This window comes from Moschus berezovskii, chromosome 7, assembly GCF_049115385.1.
Source record: "Moschus berezovskii isolate FMDL1 chromosome 7, NW_MosBer_1.0, whole genome shotgun sequence".
Taxonomy (NCBI): domain Eukaryota; kingdom Metazoa; phylum Chordata; class Mammalia; order Artiodactyla; family Moschidae; genus Moschus; species Moschus berezovskii.
This window is the reverse complement of record NC_142466.1, coordinates 46,701,089-46,712,047: the sequence shown is the minus strand read 5'-3', so window position 1 is coordinate 46,712,047 and position 10,959 is coordinate 46,701,089.

Genomic DNA, 10,959 nt, shown 5'->3' with positions numbered 1-10,959 from the left:
TGCCTTTCGCTTCTCTTTTCTCAGCTATTTGTAAGGCCTCCTCAGACAACCATTTTGCCTTTTTGCATTTCTTTTTCTTGGGGATGGTCTTTATCACTGCCCTCTGTACAATGTCATGAACTTCTGTCCATAGTTCTTCAGACACTCTGTCTATCAGATTCAGTCCCTTGAATTTATGTCTCACTTCCTCTGTATAATTGTGAGGGATTTGATTTAGGTCATACCTGAATGGTCTAGTGGTTTTCCCTATTTTCTTCAATTTAAGTCTGATAAGGAGTTCATGATCTGAGCCACTCAGCTCTTGATCTTGTTTTTGCTGACTGTATACAGCTTCTCCATCTTTGGCTGCAAAGAATATAATCATTCTGATTTCAATATTGACTATCTGAAGATGTCCATGTGTAGAGTCATCTCTTGGGTTTTTGAAAGAGGGTGTTTGCTATGACTAGTGCATTCTCTTGGCTAACTCTCTTAGCCTTTGCCCTGCTTAATTTTTTACTCCAAGGCCAAACTTGCCTGTTACTTCAGGTATCTCTTGACTTCATACCTTTGCATTTCAGTCCTCTATGATGAAAACAACATCATTTTTGGCGTTAGTTCTAGGTCTTGCAGGTCTTTATAAAGCAGTTCAACTTCAGCTTTTTTGGCATTAGTGGTTGGGGCATAGACTTCTATTACTGTGCTTTGAATGCTTTGCCTTGGAAATGAACAGAGATCATTCTGTCATTTTTGAGATTGCATCCAAGTACTGCATTTCAGACTCTCTTGTTGACTATGAGGGCTACTCCATTTCTTCTAAGGGATTCTTGTCCACAGTAGTAGATATAATGGACATCTGAATTAAATTCACCCATTCCAATCCATTTTAGTTCACTGAATCCTAACATGTCAATGTTCACTCTTGCCATCTCCTGTTTGAACATTTCCAATTTACCCTGATTCACGGACCTAACATTCCAGGTTCCTATGCAAATTTGTTCTTCACAGCATCGGACTTTACTTCCATCGCCAGTCACATCCACAGCTGGGTGTTGTTTTTGCCTTGACTCTGTCTCTTCATTCTTTCTGGAGTTATTTCTCCACTCTTCTCCAGTAGCATATTGGGCACCTACTGACCTGTGTAGCTCCTCTTTCAGTGTCATATATTTTTGCTTTTTCATACTGTTCATGGGGTTCTCAAGGCAAGAATACTGAAGTTGTTTGCATTCTTTTACCCAGTGGGCCCTGTAATTGCTAGAGTGTTGTCATAGCAAAACATTGGAAATTGTTGTGGATTGTTGAATAAAGTGGCCCATCCACACAAAGGAAGGTGTAAAGAGAAATGAGAAAGAACTGTGAGTTCTTTTGTGGAGTGATTTCTAACACATATTTATCAGTTGAAAACTGACATGAAGAAAATTCTGTATAATATGATGCTGCTTATCTAAGAAAACTGAAAGGAGAGAGAATAAAACTATATTTTATAAAATAAGGATAAACTAAAAACTTTAAAAAATCTGTCATTTATATGGGGGAGGAAGGGACAAGATAGAAAGGATGGAAACAATAGCAACATTTTTCTACATATACTTGTGTTTTGTAAATTTTACCTAATTGTGAAGCAAAGTTAAACATTTTTTAAGTCCCCAAAATTGGAAGCAAATGAAACAAATAAGCCTAAGTCTATAATGAGTAGATGGCATATCTACAGAGAGTGGAACTATTTTAAGACTTTTAAAACATAGGAAATCTCTTGTACATCCCTTCTGGAGTATACTCTGGGGCCAAAAACAAATGCTGTAAGTTCTTTTTTATAATTGTATTGTTGATGTTAGAATTATTGTTCTGACACTAGTTTTGTGTTTTGTGGGATAAAGCAAATGAGTAATTATGTCCGGGTTCTTAGGAATCAGGTTTTTTTTGGTCGGGTCAATGGAAGCAGAGATACAAATGTAAGAATAATGGAATTAGCTTAAATACCTTGAATCCTGAATGGAAGTACCACTACAAATTCACAGTATATTTTTATCTTAAAAAGAAAAAGTATTTATCTGCTTTGTCTCCTGAGAAAGACTAGAAACAAGGACAATGCAGTAGATTACCCAGATCTACTTAGTGGCCTCCAGTTCCCACTAAAAGAAGTCAGAACTTCTTAGGAAAATGATTGATTCTAGATGAGAGACAGAAAAGATACAGGTTGATTTTGAAACACCATCTCATCCAAGAAAGCAAGGATGTTATTAGGATATACTTGAATAAGGCAAAAAGGTTCAGCAACCAAGTTAAAGAGTCACTTCTTGGGACTTGCCTGGTGGTCCAGTGGCTAAGACTCTGTGCTCCTAATAAGAGGGCCCAGGTTCAATCCCTTGTCAGGGAAGTAGATCCCACATGCCACAACTAAGAATTCACATGCCACAGCTAAAGATCCTGCATGCTGTAACCAAGACCCAGTGCAGTTAAATTAAATAAATATTTAAAAGAAAAAAAGAGAGTCACTTCTTAGAGAGAGGAGATAATTTTATTATTGTTAAGAATACTAACTGCAGTGATTTGAATCATATCAAATATGTTTAAATTAATGAGCTCATAAAGGCTCACATACTCCCAAATCCCCAAAGGACACCTTTGCAGAACTCATTATTTTGAAAATTGGTAGATAAATGAAAAGGAACAAACGCAGATCTTACATTACCTCTGTGAACTGCACCCCAGGTAACCAGATACTAGATGAGAAGAAGTTTCTCCTCATGGAGATATTTGACTTAATAAATGAAAAAGAAATAATTGAGTTTGAAAATTACCATTGTGCAACCCCTCCTGATGAATTAATGGAGGTAGGCAATGCTCATCCCTGGATGCCAACATTAAAAAGAAGAACCGTCTAGATAGTCTGTGCCTCATGACAGAGGTGCACATCCTACCTATAGAGTATGCCTCCTGCTCCCCAGTGCCCCATTACCCTAGATTTGATCCTGAATCTTCTGAGTCCTCTAATATCAGTTACTCTCAATGTTTTTGTTCATAGGAGACATTTGGCAATATCTGGAGATTGTTTTGGTTGTCTCAGTTGGGAGAGGTAGTGCTCCTAGTATCTTGCAGTTAAAAACCAGGATTTCTGGAACTCTCTTGCTTTTTCCATGATCCAGTGGATGTTGGCAACTTGATCTCTGTTTCCTCTGCCTTTTCTAAATCCAGCTTATACATCTGGAAGTTCTCCATTCATGTACTGTTGAAACCTCACTTGAAGAATTTTGAGCATTACTTTGCTAGCATGTGAAATGAGTGCAATTGCATGGTAGTTTGAGCATTCTTTGGCATTACTTTTCTTTGGAATTGAAATGGAAACTGAGCTTTTCCAGTCCTGTGGCCACTGCTGAGTTTTCCAAATTTGTTGACATATTGAGTGCAACACTTTAATAGCATCATCTTTTAGGATTTGAAATAAATCAACTGGAATTCCATCACTTCCACTAACTTTGTTCATAGTAATTCTTCCTAAGACCCATTTGTCTTCACACTCCAGGATATCTGGTTCTAAGTGAGTGACCACACCATTGTAGTTATCTGGGTCATTAAGACCTTTTTGGTGTAGTTCTTCTGTGTATTTTTGCCGCCTCTTCTTAATCTCTTCTGCTTCTGTTAGATCCTTGCCATTCTGTCCTTTATTGTGCCCATTTTGCATGGAGTGTTCCCTAGGTATCTCCAGTATTCTTGAAGATATCTCTAGTCTTTTTCATTGTTTCCCTTTATTTCTTTGCATTGTTCACTTAATAAGCCTTTCTTATCTCTCCTTACTATTCTCTGGAACTCTACATTCAGATGGGTATATATTTCCTGTTTTTCTTTGCTTTTTGCTTCTCTTTTTTCTCAGCTACTTATAAAGCCTCCTCAGAAAACCACTTTGCCTTCTTTCATTTCTTTTTCTTTGGGATGGTTTTGGACACCACCTTCTGTACAATGTAATGGACCTCCATCCATAGTTCCTCAGGCACTCTGTCTATCAGATCTAACCTAATAATGCTCAAAATCCTTAGACTAGGCTTCAGCTATATGTTAACCAAGAACTTCCATATGTACAAGCTGGATATAGAAAAGGCAGAGGAACCAGAAATCAAATTGGCAACATCTGATGGATTAAAGAGAAAGCCAGGAATTCTAGAAAAACATCTACTTCTGTTACATAAACTATGCTAAAACCTTTGACTGTGTGGATCACAACAAACGGGAACATTTCTAAAGAAATGGAAATCCCAGACCACCTTACCTGCCTCCTGAGAAACCTTTATGCAGGTCAAGAAGCAACAGTTAGAACCTTATACAGAGCAACTAACTGGTTCAGAAAGGAATGTTTTAAGGCTGTATATTGTCACCCTGTTTATTTAAATTATATGCAGAGTACATCATGTGAAATGCTGGGCTGGATGAATCACAAGCTGGAATCAAGATTGCCAGGAGAAATATCACCAACCTCAGATATGCAGATGATACCACTCTAATGGCTGAAAGCAAAGAAGAACTAAAGAGCCTCTTAAGGAGGGTGAAAGAGGAGAGTAAAAAAACTGACTTAAAATTCAACATTCACAAAAAGCAAGATCATGGCATCCAGTCCCAATGCTTCATGGCAAATAGATGAGGAAAAAGTTTAAACAGTGACAGATTTTGTATTCTTGGGATCCCAGATCACTGTGGACAGTGACTGCAGCCATGAAATTTAAAGACTCTTGCGCCTTGGAAGAAAAGCTATGATAAACCTAGATAGCGTATTAAAAAACAGAGACATCACTTTGCTGACAAAGGTCCATAGAGTCAAAGCTATGGTTTATCTAGTAGTTATGTATAGATGTGAGAGTTGGACCATAAAGAAGGCTGAGCACTGAAGAATTGGATGCTTTTGAACTATGATCCTGGAGAAGACTCTTGAGAGTCCCTTGGACAGCAAGGAGATCAAATCAGTCAATGCTAAAAGAAATCAACCTGAATACTCACTGGAAGGACTGATGCTGAAGCTGAATCTCCAGTACTTTGGCCACCTGACATGACTAGCCAACTCACTGGAAAAGACCCTGATGCTGGGAAAGATTGAAGGCAAAACGAGAGGGGATGGCAGAGGATGACATGATCAGATTGCATCACCGATTCACTGGACAGGAGTTTGAGCAAACTCCAGGAGATAGTGAAGGACAGAGGAGCTTGGTGAGCGGCAGTCCATGGGGTTAAACTGTCAGACACGACTTAGCAGCTGAACAACAACAAAAACTCGTTATCATCCAAATATAAATGGGACTCAGGTTTATATAACTCAATAGTTCCAACCTTCTTAGATGTTCCCTTAAGAGAGAGGCATTTGTCATAGAAGGACAGACCGTTTGACTTGTATTTCTTGAAACTCAGAAAGTCTGTCATCTCCATCAACACCTTTAACACCTTTCATAAGACATTTAATCAGGTGTAGGAGAGAGCACAGGCTTTGGAAGTCAAATAGATCTGGGTTTGAAAACCAGTGCAATAATTTTCCATTGCTATGTAACAAATTACCACAAACTTAGTTGCTTGAACATGCACTAATTATCTCACAGTTGCTGTGTGTAAGAAGTTCAGGCATGGCTTCGTTGGGTTCTTTGCTTCAGAGACTGTCAGCCTGGACTAGGTTCTTATTTGGAGGTTCTACTTCTAAAACTTCAACTTCTAAACTAGTGACTTTACTTGGATGTGTAGCTTTATGTATTTCATCAACTTTGCAAAGTTTTGGCTCACATATTCTTTCTATCCCTGTCTCTCTCTCCTCTTCTGTGAGACTCCCATTATGTGTATGTAAACTTGTGCCGTTTTTGTTTTTTTTTTTTCTGCCACACTGTGCTGCTTATGGGATCTTAGTTCCTGACCAGGGAATCGAACCCATGCCCCCTGCAGTAGATGTGCAGAGTCCTAACCACTGGACCACCAGGGAATTACCCTCTTTTTTTTTTGTTAACCTTCTCACAGTATGATCCTTAGGCCAGAAGCATCAATATCACTAGGGAAACTGTTAGAAATGTAAATTCTCAGGCCCTAACCTAGAGGTACTGAAGAAACTCTTCAGTATGAGGCCCAGGAATATGAGACCTCCAGGCAATTTTAATGCATAATAAAGTTTGAGAACCAATGTTTTAGCCAGTTATAATTTATTAATATAGGCTAGCCATGCATGTTTCAATGAATTGATTAATTAATCAACTGTAGTCACAGTGATTCAACACCTGTTAGATGCCAAGCACTGGACATACAGTGAGATGACTTCTGCTCTAAATGATAGGACCCAGTCCTCAGGCGCACTGGATCACAGAGTGTTGTTAGGAAGGCTGCCACATAAACAGGTTTCAAGAGGTAATAAGAGGGTATATATGTGGAAATGTACTTGTGACTAGTCATTGTGTGAGTGTAGAGAGGAGAGTGAAAAAGCTGGCTTGCAACTCAACATTCAAAAAGTGAAGATCATGGCATTCCATCATTAAGTGCCATCACCTCATGACAAATAGATGGGGAAAAAGTGGAAACGGTGACAGATTTTATTTTCTTGGGATCCAAAATCACTGTGGTTGGGGACTGCAGCCATGAAATTAAAAGACGCTTGCTCCTTGGAAGAAAAACTATGACAAATTCAGAGAGCATTTTTAAAACCAGAGACATCACTTTTCTGACAAAGGCTCACATAGTCAAAGCAATTATTTTCCAGTAGTCATGTACGAATGTGAGAGTTGGACCATAAGGAAGGCTGAGTGCCAAAGAATGCTTTTGAACTGTGATGTTGGAGAAGACTCTTGAGTGTCCCTTGGACAGCAAGGAGATCAAACCAGCCAATCCTGAAGTAAATCAACCCTGAATATTCTTTGGAAGGTCTGATGCCACCTGATGTGAAGAGCCAATTCAGTGGAAAAAACCCTGATGTTAAAAAAAAAAAAAAAAAGAACCCTGATGTTGGGAAAGATTTAGAGCAGCAGGAGAAGAGGGTGACAAAGGATAAGATGGTTGTATGGCATCACTGACTCAGTGGACGTGAGTTTGAGCAAACTCCAGGAGATAGTAAAGGGCAGGGAAGCCTGGAATGCTGCAGTCCATGGGGTTGCAAAGAGTTGGACACAACTTAGTGGCTGAACAACAACAAGAGAAGGAGCACTGGAAATAAAAAGGCATCCTAAAATTGGAGCAGTGTAAGCATTAGTTCCAGGCTGAGTCGAGAAAAAGCCCATTGAACCATTATGATTTGAATAAAGAAGATGATAAGATAGCAGAGTTGGTGGAAGTGTCGTGTTGAGTAATTTTCTCTATAAACTGGGAAGAATGTGTTTCTACTCTGGCCTGTAAATCTATTGCTGAGCCAAGTATACTATTATCACTATTGAAATGGGAGTAATCATGGAAGTAATTATGAGAAGATATATACCATTTATCATTGTAATATATATAAGTGTGAAGGAAGAATATATTTACATATTTTAAAAATTGTAATGGACAATTCTGAAAATAAAAATAGAATTGTATCATAAAACCCCTATGTACGTATAATCCAACTTTTGAGGTAGTTGTTGTGACCAAATGAGATCATGTATATAAAGCCTTTATACAGAGCTTTAATATCAGTTCAGTTCAGTCACTCAGTAGTGTCTGACTCTTTGCAACCCCATGAACAGCAGCACGCCAGGCCTCCCTGTCCATCACCAACTCCCGGAGTCCACCCAAACCCATGTCCATTGAGTCGGTGATGCCATGCAACCATCGCATCCTCTGTCGTCCCCTTCTCCTCCTACCCTCAATCTTTCCTAGCATCAGGTTCTTCTCAAATGAGTCAGCTTTTCACATCAGGTGGCCAAAATATTGGAGTTTCAGCTTCAACATCAGTCCTTCCAATGAACATCCAGGACTGATCTCCTTTAGGATGGACTGGTTGGATCTCCTTGCAGTCCAAGGGACTCTCAAGAGTCTTCTCCAACACCACAGTTCAAAAGCATCAATTCTTCAGTGCTCAGCTTTCTTTATAGTCCAACTCTCACATCCATACATGACTACTGTAAAAACCATAGCCTTAACTAGACGTTACAGGAATTAAGACCATCCCCAATAAGCAGAAATGCAAAAAAAGGAAAAGGCCTGTCTGAGGAGGCCTTACAAATAGCTGTGAAAAGAAGGGAAGCAAAAAGCAAAGTAGAAAAGGAAAGATAAACCCATTTGAATGCATAGTTACAAAGAATAGCAAGGAGAGATAAGAAAGCCTTCCTCAGCGATCAGTGCAAAGAAACAGAGGAAAACAATAGAATGGGAAAGACTAGAGACCTCTTAGGGCTTCCCTTGTGACTCAGCTGGTAAAAAAGCTGCCTACAATGCAGGAGACCTGGGTTCAATTCCTGGGTTGGGAAGATCCCCTGACCCACTCCAGTATCCTAGCCTGGAGACTTCAAGGGAACATTTCATGCAAAGATGGGTTCAACAAAGGACAGAAACGGTAGGGACCTAACAGAAGCAGAAGATATTAAGAAGAGATGGCAAGAATACACAGAGAACTGTACGAAAAAGATCTTCACACCCAGATAATCATGATGGTGTGATCACTCACTTAGAGCTAGACATCTTGGAATGTGAAGTCAAGTGGGCCTTAGAAAGCATCACTACGAGCAAAGCTAATGGAGGTGATGGAATTCCAGTTGAGCTATTTCACATCCTAAAAGATGATGCTGTGAAAGTGCTGCACTCAATATGCCAGCAAATTTGGAAAACTCAGCAGTGGCCACAGGACTGGAAAAGGTCGGTTTTCATTCCAAACCCAAAAAAAGGCAATGCCAAAGAATGCTCAAACTACCGCACAATTGCACTCATTTCACATGCAAGTAAAGTGGTGCTTAAAATTCTCCAGGCCAGGCTTCAGCAATACATGAACCATGAACTTCCAGATGTTCAAGGTGGTTTTAGAAAAGGCCTTTAGAACCAGAGATCAAATTGCCAACATCCGATGGATTATCGAAAAAGCAAGAGAGCTCCAGAAAAACATCTATTTCTGCTTTATTGACTATGCCAAAGCCTTTGACTGTGTGGATCACAATAAATTGTGGAAAATTCTGAAAGAGATGGGAATCCCAGACCATCTGACCTGCTTCTTGAGAAACCTGTATGCAGGTCAGGAAGCAACATGGAACAATAGACTGGTTCAAAATAGGAAACGAAGTGCGTCAAGGTTGTATATTGTCACACTGCTTATTTAACTTCTATGCAGAGTACATCATGAGAAATGCTAGGCTGGAGGAAGCACAAGCTGGAATCAAGATTGCCAGGAGAAATATCAATAACCTCAGATATGCAGATGACACCATCCTTATGGCAGAAAGTAAAGAAGAACTAAAGAGTCTCTTGATGAAAGTGAAAGAGAAGAGTGAAAAAAATGGCTTAAAGCTCAACATTCAGAAAACTAAGATCATGGCATCTGGTCCCATCACTTCATGGGAAATAGATGGGGTAACAGTGGAAACAGTGTCAGACTTTATTTTTCTGAGGTCCAAAATCACTGCAGATGGTGATTGCAGCCATGAAATTAAAAGACGCTTACTCCTTGGAAGGAAAGTTATGAACCAACCTAGACAGCATATTAAAAAACAGACATAACTTTGCCAACCAAGGTCCATCTAGTCAAGGCTATGGTTTTTCCCGTGGTCATGTATGGATGTGAGAGTTGGACTGTGAAGAAAGCTGATTGCCGAAGAATTGATGGTTTTGAACTGTGGTGTTGGAGAAGACTCTTGAGAGTCCCTTGTACTGCAAGGAGATCCAACCAGTCCATCCTAACGGAGATCAATCCTGGGTGTTCATTGGAAGGACTGATGCTGAAGCTGAAACTCCAATACTTTGGCCACCTGATGTGAAGAGCTGACTCATTTGAGAAGAACCTGATGCTGGGAGAGATTGAGGGCAGGAGGAGAAGAGGACGACAGAGGATGAGATGTTGGATGGCATCACCGACTCAAAAGACATGGGTTTGGGTGGACTCTGAGAGTTGGTGATGGACAGGGAGGCCTGGCATGCTGCGGTTCATGGGATTACAAAGAGTCGGACATGACATAGCAAATGAACTGACTAGGCGGTGGCTTTCAACATTGGCTTGTGTACCAGTCAGCATTCAAGGAAAAAAGCAAAAGAGGTTAATTGTAGGGATCTGACCTTATCAAGTGTGGGGACTAGTTTCATAGTCTATATGAGGCTCTTGTCTTTGTACTTGGTGATAGAGCTCAAAATCAACAGGAATGGGCTGGAAGCTGCATCAGTTGCTCACTGACTCCAAGTCTCTAAATTTAGTGACTAGCAGAAGATGCTGTCCTTTATCATGGAGCCCACGACAGTTGCTAGGATCACGTAGGAGCTAGAGGACCGGTGAGCCTGGCTGTTGCTACATGCCAACAAGGTAAGTATGTGAGCTGCTAGGGAGCCTGGCACCTTGTAGTGACCTTTGAAACATAAAAAGTGTGGCTGTAACTTCACTTTTGCCTTTTAAATCTCATATAAGGTGTTCCTTGCAGTTTGCTTGGCAACCTGCTCTAGTATTCTTGCCTGGAGAATTCCATGGACAGAGAAGCCTGGTAGGCTACAGTCCATGGGGTCGCAGAGTCAGATGCAACTGAGCACACATACACACAACTGAGAATTATGCACAGAAGGGGATTCAGGGACATGTAGTTTTGGTTATTCATTACTGTGTAACAAACTACCCCCAGAGCCATAGCTTAAAATAGTAACAATCATTTATTTAGCTCAGAAATACGCAATTTGGGCAGGCCTCAGTGAGGACAGCTCATTTGTGCTCCATATGGTGTCAGCTAGGGTGTCTCCAAAGACTTGTCAGAGGCTGGCTGGGGACTGGAATCATCTGAAGGCTCCCTCACTCCCGTGTCTGGCGGTTGATGCTGGTAGCTGGAACAGCTGGCGCTCTGTCTGTGTGGTCTCTCTGGCATGGCAGCTTCATGG